The 9,365-nt window shown below is 33.6% G+C and overlaps 1 long non-coding RNA gene across 1 annotated transcript in view; it reads left to right on the top strand.

Moving 5' to 3' along the window:
* The window catches only part of LOC148942947 (uncharacterized), a 45,791-nt gene extending 37,057 nt beyond the window's left edge, over window positions 1–8,734 (top strand). The window contains exon 3 of the long non-coding RNA XR_016143104.1: window positions 8,166–8,734. This is a non-coding gene — a long non-coding RNA (uncharacterized LOC148942947). The remainder of the gene's footprint in view (window positions 1–8,165) is intronic.
* The last annotated feature ends 631 nt before the right edge of the window (window positions 8,735–9,365 follow it).

A 9,365-nucleotide genomic window follows, 5' to 3' on the forward strand; every position in this document is an offset into this window, starting at 1 on the left:
TTCAATTGGAAGAAAATTTAAACTACGATCAGACCATAAAAGCTTGCAGTACCTGCGCACATTTAAAAACCCCACGGGAATTCTAGCTAGATGGATTATGAAAATCCAAGACCTAGATTACGAATTTAAAAGGTAAACAAAATGCAGCTTGTGACTTTTTGAGTAGATACTCAGAAAGTACGCCGTCGGAAACTGAGGAAAATGAAGTTAACGCTATCAATACTAAGAGCAAACATAAATGTAAGAAAAACAAGACAAAGACACAGTAAAAGAAAATAAGGTTAACTATTGTCCCTTGTCTTTAGAAAATATAAAAAGAAAGCAAAAAAAGGACGAAATGTGTTCAGCGCTTATTAATTATTTTGTGAATGATGATGCGTTACCAAATAAATTCAAAACTCTTAGAAAAGAAATAGATAATTTTTATTATGATCTTGATGAGGAAATACTATGCAGAATCGTGACTGCCGAGGCAAATAGAAACCAAACCTCAATATTACCTGTACTACCCCAAAACTTAATAACACCTGCATTCGAATATTTTCATTCAAACATAGGTAGACACTTATGAGTAACGAAAACTTTCCATAAATTAAAACAATATTTTTACGTGCCGTCGGCAGTAACAAAACTTAAGGAATTCGTAAGTACATGCGAAGCGTGTAACTTAAGAAAAAACCCCCAAGCTTATCCTAATCCTAATCCTCCAATGGGAAGAGTCCCGGTAGCGAGATTTCCCTTCGATATTGTCGCATTTGATTTATATGGAACCAGTGGAGGCTTGCCTGTTTCAAACAGAGGCCATACTTGTATTCTTTCAGTTATAGACCATTTTTCTGGTTTTACTTTTGCAAAAGCATTAAAAAATCAAGGCGCTTACGCCACAAGTAAGGCGTTAGCGAAATTATTTTTACAATTTGGAATTCCAAATAAAGTTTTAAGTGACAACGGAAGCAATTTTGTTTCAAAAGTAACAAAACACTTAATGAGTTTTCTTAACATATAGAAATTGGTGACATCACCGTATCACCCACAAGCTAATGGTAAAAAAGAAAATAGGCATAAAATAGTTTCGAACGTATTAAGCATTTATACAAAAGACAACAGGAACGATTGGGATCAATTCTTACCTTATTTGACTAACGTAATCAATACTGCTTATTCAGAAACAACCAAAGACAATCCATTTTATTTACTTATTGGTCGTGATTTTAGAATCCCGTATGATGAGATTATTGAGTCCCGCCAATATTACAATAACTCGGAGGATTACAAACAAGAATTTATAAATAGGATGAGGAAAACTCATAAGATAGTTAGCAAGAGTTGGAAAAATGTAAAATAAACCAAGAACTAAGAAACCAACCCAAAGTCAAGGGGAACATAAATTTCAAGATAGGATATTGCGTCTACCTAAAGAACGAGGCAAGAACGGAAGGCAAAAAACTTTCCAACAAATATTCTGGATCGTACAGAATAATCAAAAAGTACGATAACGATTATACTTTTAAAATGGTGAACCCCGATAGTGGAAGGACTTACAAGGCCCATGTTAGCCGAATAAAAAGAGCAACATTTCCAGAGAGATGGGTATCACGTCCCTCCTCTACTGATTCGTCAGATGCAGAAAATGAGCCCCCTAAATCAAGATTGGCAGAGCTAAAACCCTTTAATTTCAAGCAAGGCTATTTCGAGGATGAGAGCGATGAGGAAAACTTTTAAGAATTTTTAGCTATGAAAAATTTAGTCATTCCTAAAGGAAAATTCCTACTACCAGAGAGAATAAAAACGCCAAAAGATCCAAAAAGTTCATCATCGGAGAGCGCAGGAGAATTAGATGATACGATATCTCCGAAAAACCAATTTTCCCCTGATAGAATTTCAACCCTTTGTCCCCCAAAAAGATTTCCAGATGATATGGTTTCCCCTGTAACACCAATAAAAAAGCCCCTGTCATTGCAGGAGGAATTAAACAGAGCTTTAGAAACTCCGGGTATTACTGTAAAGAAAACTCCTCCCAAAGATTCAATTAAAACAAATCTGAGAGAAGCTATGGATTTAATAAATTTCCCAATAAAAACGAGTCAAAGTACATTGCCTTGGAATCAAACTCCCAAGGATGACCAACAAAAACAATATCATGATATAACTGTGTCCAAGGTCAAGCCTAAACAATGGACTTCATGTAGGTAAACACAAAGAATGCCCCATCCCCCTGAAGACATGGTATTTAAGCTGTGGAGGAACCCCGCAAAAAGTTTTGATTCCTCTCAAAGCTCTCAAGAGTCTTTCAAATCTCCCAAGTTGAAAACTCAAAGCAAGGACTTAGAGAATAAACCTTCTACTTCCAGAGGAGTAGAAATTTATGAAGGAAGGGGAGGCGATAGCTCAAAAATGCGAAGCGTCACCTCTAAAAGTTCTAATGCGGAATCATCGGAAACCAGTTCCGAAGAGGCTGGTGGCGAATCAGACCATATGGTAGTTAAAGAAATAGGGAAATCAAAACTGACTTCAGCAGCTGCGCACGCAAAAGAAACAGTATGAAAAGGGCAAGAATTTTTGAAACAACAATACAAAAAATTTGATCTTATTTCGCTAGCAAAACTGAAAAAGAAGAAAACGCAAGAAGTCGAGGAGAAAGTAACGACACAACCAGGTAGAACGGTTAAAATACCCGATAGATGGAATTACACTTAATCAGTATAGGATTAAAAGATTTTAATGGATAGGCGTCATAAAGGAATGATAATTTAAAGAAAAAAAAATAAAATTTTTAGCTCACAAGTAAAAATCATAAAACTATAAAAAAGCTATAGAAATTTTTTTTCAACATATATCATGGCTTCGCATGAATCAAAACCGTCTGATACCGTCTGTTCAACACATATCAGTTCCCATAAACAAATTCTAATTAAAAAGTCACATTGCATATAATTAATTCGAATAATTTCCTTTAATACAAAAAGTGTACCCGTAACATTCCGGTACGCTGTATCCAGTCCAATTGAAAGAAGTTGTGTAAGGAAGTAATAAACAATAAATATTCATATACCTTACAAAATATATTAGACTATTTTCTGTTGCAAGTGGAATTGGTGAAACTTTGTCTAGTTATAATAATACAGGAACAACAAACCCAAGTTAAAAACACATAATTACTGTTTGAAGAAGTGGACATGGTAACCGTAAAACAAGGGTGTCGACTTCTAATTAAAGAGTCAACTGTTTGAACGCCGTTAATTACCACGAGCGCAAACATAATAAGTCCTAAAATAATCAATTTTAAGGCAATTAACCTGTCGTACACTGTTCCCAATATAGAAAGTGAGGAAATGAAAACCTCGTTATGGTTCAAAATAGAAAAAAATTAAGGGACATTAAGGCTTCCAAAAATAAGAGAAGCATTAGACTCCCAGATTCCCCTATTTACAAATGAAGACCAGAGATTAACGTACGTGGATAATAGATACGGATTGTTCTCAACCAATTTCTGGTGGAACATACTACTGACCGTATGTTTCGTATTCGCAAGTTCCCTGACCATAAGAACCTTATTGAATTTTAATTATGGAAAAATCCTGAGACTAAGAAGGTGAAAACCAAGAGAAGAATACGGGGAAACAGCTGAAATGCAGAAGTTAAACCCGGAACCCCATGAGAACGTCTAAGCAAAGAAAAAGGGAAGACATTTGAAAACGAGTGGGTATAGAGGTCTCCACTCGTCCTTGCTATGTCTTGTTCCCTCATTGTAAGTGTCGTTTACGTAAAACCGTGTGGCTACCACGCTGCAACATGCATTTCTTAAACATCACGGACGTGCTTGAAAAATGAAGGCATGAAAATATGTTGTAAACTGAGACCTTAAACTTAACAATGTAGGGTAATTTATGTTTGAAGGATTGTTTTAAATCTAAGAGAGGATTAAAAACGTGCCGAAGAATTAAATAATCCTTGTATCGTTGTTTCCTTTTTTAAAACAAATTTAAAGACATCTCTGTTTTAGATTTCCCAATGGGAAATATATGTATCTGAAACCAAGATGATAATAATGTCGTTTTATTAAAACCAATGTTTATGTAGTATTATCAGTGTATCTTTTTATATTGTCTTGTAGGGTAACATTCACCCCAAAATGCACCTAATAGTATTGATTATTATTTATTATGACTATTTGTTTTAAAGAAAGTGTGATTCAGCCTGGTTATTTTTATTACAGGAAGTGGATCGACATATTGGAAATTAATTAATAGAATGCGTTTTTCAGCGCAGATACAACCTAGCAGAATCTATTTTTATCAAACCTCAACCAGCTAAAAGCACTCATCGTAGAATCGGGGCACTTTTCATCCCAGGTTCATCTAAAAAAATTATAGTAACCTTTTGATCATTTCTTCCTCGGCCATAAACCATATTACGTATCAGGTAACACTATTTTTGAATATCAGTATTCAGTGCATTATTGAACTATATAATCACATAAATCCTGAGAGCCCCATCGACCAGTACAAGGTATAAGTACATAAATATCACCCTTGATGGTCATTATGGAGCCATGTACCATACGACTGTGTAGTTATGACATTTGATGACCCCAAAAATTATTTATGTGTCGCAGATTCACGCGTCGAATCCCTTTCGAACATTTCTCGGAATCCATCCTATCACCTCTATCAAATGCGAAAAGTTGATATCTCTGTTATCCCATAAATGTTAAGAGATAATTTCTGACAAATGGACCTGGAATTCAACCATTGAATTACAGAAACCAAAATTAATCCCAGTGACTAACCCCTCAGTGACAATATACCCCTCCCACAAGTTAAAAGATAATATGTTGAAGGAGTCACTAAAGTCTGATGTCGACCTGTTCCAAATCCAAATATTAATTCCCCTGTGATTAAACTAGGAATCACCGCAAAAGTTAATAGACGCAAGCCAGGCACGAACAATTTTATAAGAGAACTATTATCTCTGAGTGCACGAATGAACAATTTTATACGAGAATGACATTCTCTATGTGCCTTAAAATATCCCAAGAATGATATACTGAGAAGAAAATGAACGCAGTCCCAGTGTTGAACCCCTAAATGATAAGGCACCCTATGAACTATCAAAAAGCAGGTGAGAATGAGCTCTGATAGCATATTCCCACACCTGTAGTTGGAAGTATCATTTTCCATTTGACAATTATAGAGAGTTTGTTGTGTGAACACAATCATGCTCGAACTGTTCCATGAAGAAACTCTATTGTATGTGCTTTAAAAATTTTGCCAAGACGAAAAGAGTGAAGGACCCTAATTTACAACGGAAGGATTGAGTACGCTAAAGAGACACGAAGGGGATGAAATAGGTGTGAATTTACATATGTTACATCTTAATAACTTCAATAACTCAAAAATTCCAATATCCTATCATTAATTTTACGTAGCAAACATCCCCAGTGAAAGTGTTCTAATGTTACCAATGAACGTGGTAAACCCAATATTGAGTGTTTTAAATCGTTCTTATATTTAGTGTTAGATGTTCAGATAGATTTTATGTGTAGCGTTGTCGTAGTATTCATTTAATGTAGCGTGGATAGGAAGCAGTGTGCCCTATAGTCAGCAATATAAAAAAAGACTTGTAAAAGTTGAATTCTCAAAAAAAAGCTTATGTAAAGGTAGAATAGCCTCAAACTTGTTGGAAATATAAAAATCATCAGTGTTAGATGTAGAAAAAAAATCTTTAGTATAGTAGATAGGCTAGAACCATAGATAATTTTAGTCCGGTAGATGAACTTTAGATAGGGACATATAATAAAAAAAGAAAAGTAATAGAGAAATTTTTTTAACACTCCTTATTAAGCCAAAATAAAAATAAAAAATAATACACTATCAATCAAAATCATATTGAATAATTAATTAATAAATAGCGAATATTTGAAATACCCGAAGGTAAGCAAGTCCTAATGACAGTACGTCATTAAATATTGTGAAGGGAAAGATGTTCTGTGAGTAAAATGTTATACATTCTAAATATAACGAACTAAGTACTTTCTTTCTACATATAAGCCTGATTTCCTTTAATTGACTGTAAATTTAGTTTCAAAAAAAAGAAAAGTTCTTAATCAGCAAAAAGAGAAATTGTATTTTAGCTTAAGTCAAACAATGACGCTATTCGGTTTGAATTTCGCTAAGATAATTGGTAATAAAAAAGATGCTAGGTACAATGTTTATCAGGAAGTTTAAATTATAAGAGCAGTGTGAACGTTTAAATCATCGAAATATTAAAAACAAATCATTGGAAAGATAGTTCACATAATTTAGTGGGTTTGTGAACATAATTACAAAATAGCGGCCCCCTCCACAGGACTTGGGCCAATTGTGAGTGAGCTCATAGAGCGCAGGACAAAAACTATGTTTTCTAATGTTGTAAAAGTGCTTTTTTGGAGGATTAGTAAATCAGAATTACTTCGGCATTCAGGCATTGCAATCCAGTCATTATTGTTATCTCAGTCACTATTGTTGTCAGTTAAAGTGAAACACTGCTGTACACCTAAATGTAAGTCTCAATAAAACTATTGCTTTTCCACTTGTGTTTATTTCATTTTATATGTCTGTATCTAGTCGCACGACAGATAATTAGTTAGCATGCCTCCAAGGTGGTGCTCCCAGGAATCTGATTTCTACATAATATTAGAGGTAATTGGTTTCGAGATACTCAAGGAAAAGAGGTTACATTTATATAGTTACACATTTTATTTTCTCTCACAGATTGAGGGTTGCACGGTCATAAATTTACTTTACTCCTTATTGCTGTGGCGCAATCATAAAATTAATTTTCTCATTATTTTTATAGCTTGCCTAGTCTGTTAAGTGGCTTATGAAAAATTCCCCCAGAAGAACTGGTGTGATCGGTACACCGCTTTAAATCATAATATTACATATGGCACAGTCCTTAGCGCTATAAGTGGTGCTATCGGAGAACTTATAAGGTGTAAGTTCACAGCCTTAAATCATAATATTACATTTGACGCGGTCAATCTTTATTACCACAATTAAGGCCCGTCTAAATTTTTTATCGCTACATATAGCCATAAATTTTTATCGCTACATATTTTAAACTGGGATGTTCATATTTCTGAAAACTAAAACCGGACTTTATTAAAAATATGCAAAAATTTACCCAATTATTAAAGGAAATCAAATATTATTAATAAAATCAGATGTATTTTAAGCATTCATATTCTTGTTTCTGAAAATTAAAACCCAACTTTATTAGAAAATCAAATATTATTAATAAAACCAGACATAGACTTACGAAAGGTTAGGAAATCTAGCTAAGAAAAGTCCAAAATAGCAAACTATACATCCAAAATCATTAGTCTCATGCAACACACATCTACGAAAGGGTAAGAAACCTAGCTAAGAAAAGTCAAAAATAGTAAATCAAACATCCCAAATCATAGATTTCAGGCAACACACTTATATGACAGGCTAAGAAACCTAGGTCAGAAAAGTGTGAAATAGTAAACCAGGCACCCCAAATCATAGGTTTCAGACAACACACATCTACATACGTTAAGAAATCTAACTTAAAAATGAATTTTGTATACTTTAAGTATGTTTTATGTCATTCTAAGACATGTAAAAAAAGTTGAAATAAAATTATCATGTTAAAAAATAAAAAAAGGTTCAAAAAATAAGTTGCGTCACACTCCCGTTAGTATTTCTAACCGTTGATGGACCTAGAAAGAGGTGTGTAATCTTGTTCGTCTAAGTCGTTCGTACAGTTGTAACCCCTGTGGTATAAACCCTCCCCCTACTATCGTAGTTGAAGTATACTTACTGTTTGGCAGCCCCAGAAAACAGTTTGTCCCCAAATAGGAAGGGAGGAGATAGTAAGGAAGAATTTAGTGGGAACTGAAACTTCTTGGAAGGGTGCACGAGGGAGCCTATGAACAGATTGCGATGAAGGAGGAGCTTACGTAGCTGTGTTGGCCTCAAGCGGGCTGGTGCTATTGTGAGTTATTACTAGTAGCAGTAATAGTAGTACTTTAGTACTAGTAGTAGTTGCCTGATTAGTACTGAGTAGTAGTAGTAGTGTTCATTCAACTTAATAATATTGTTTTTCCTTTTATTCAATTATTTTGAGATCATAATGACAAAATATGCAATGATTTTCAGGTGCTGAGACAGGTGGAATCTAACCCCATGCCCCGTATTGCCAACCAGAGATCGATCCACTGTGCCATCCTCTGGTCGAACTTCATAAGAACATCAGATCTATCAAGAAGCATTTTTGTGTCTTATTTTTTCCTTTCAAATGATTAGGCACATAAAAACGATACATTAGCATATTCAGAATCTATAACATTCGTCTGTGCTACGCTACCTTTTCTCTGTTCCAAGAAACCATTTTCTTGTGATTCTAATAACCGTAAAAAAACATTCAAGGTAGACAAAATACTTATATAATAAAATAAAAAAAGAAAGAAAAAAAGTGTGTAGACCAGCAAACTTTTGTGTATAAATTTTTAAATTAAATATAAAAAGAAATCCTTACCCCTCTGACCTAGTTTTATTATATCTCTATACATATTAGTTGAATATACTAATTTAGCAGAAATAAATTAAACTAATAGAGTATACAGTAAAATAATTAAAATTAGGATATGCTAATTTTAGAAACAATAAACAACTTTCTTCAATTTCTGAAAATCTCTTCACGCTTACAAAAGAATGCCAGCCGTAGTAAAAAATTTCATAAAATTTCATAGAATTTCAAAAAATTTCATAATATTTCAAAAATTTCAATAAGTTTCATATAACTAAAAATTTCCAATAATTTCATAAGATTTTATAAAACAAAAATTTTATATTTTATAGTCAAAAATTTTATAAAAGTCGCTTTTGTAAGAGTTTGTTGATTGTTCACTTTTAAACATTCAAAATATTCTAAGCTTTAATCATAACTAATGAAGGTGAAACCCGATTATCTTTCTTCCTTGAAATTGAATGTCAAACCACAATAAGAGATGCAATAAACAGTATTTGCGGTCTCTTTTTCTGATGTATATTTTGCCAGATCTGCCCTAACTTATATCCGTTCCCCATTCATTGTAACTGACCTTGATGACACAGTGAAACCCAGCTCCCTTTTAATCTCTAAAAGCGAAAATAATAAATTGTTTACACCCTCTACTGAAGGTCCATTATCCACATTGAATATATAAAAAAATCACTCCTTTTGTTACAGAACTTCTTAATAAACGATTATTTTATCTTTTCTTCTTCAATCAGTTTCCATCTGGTTACTTCCCCTCTATGATCTTCTTTCCTTTGTTTTTTTAGTATCTCGTTTTTTCACCGAATTTTTTTTCTACC

Source organism: Artemia sp. Qi Xiang Cuo, chromosome 16, assembly GCF_049724085.1.
Source record: "Artemia sp. Qi Xiang Cuo chromosome 16, ASM4972408v1, whole genome shotgun sequence".
Taxonomy (NCBI): Eukaryota; Metazoa; Arthropoda; class Branchiopoda; order Anostraca; family Artemiidae; genus Artemia; species Artemia sp. Qi Xiang Cuo.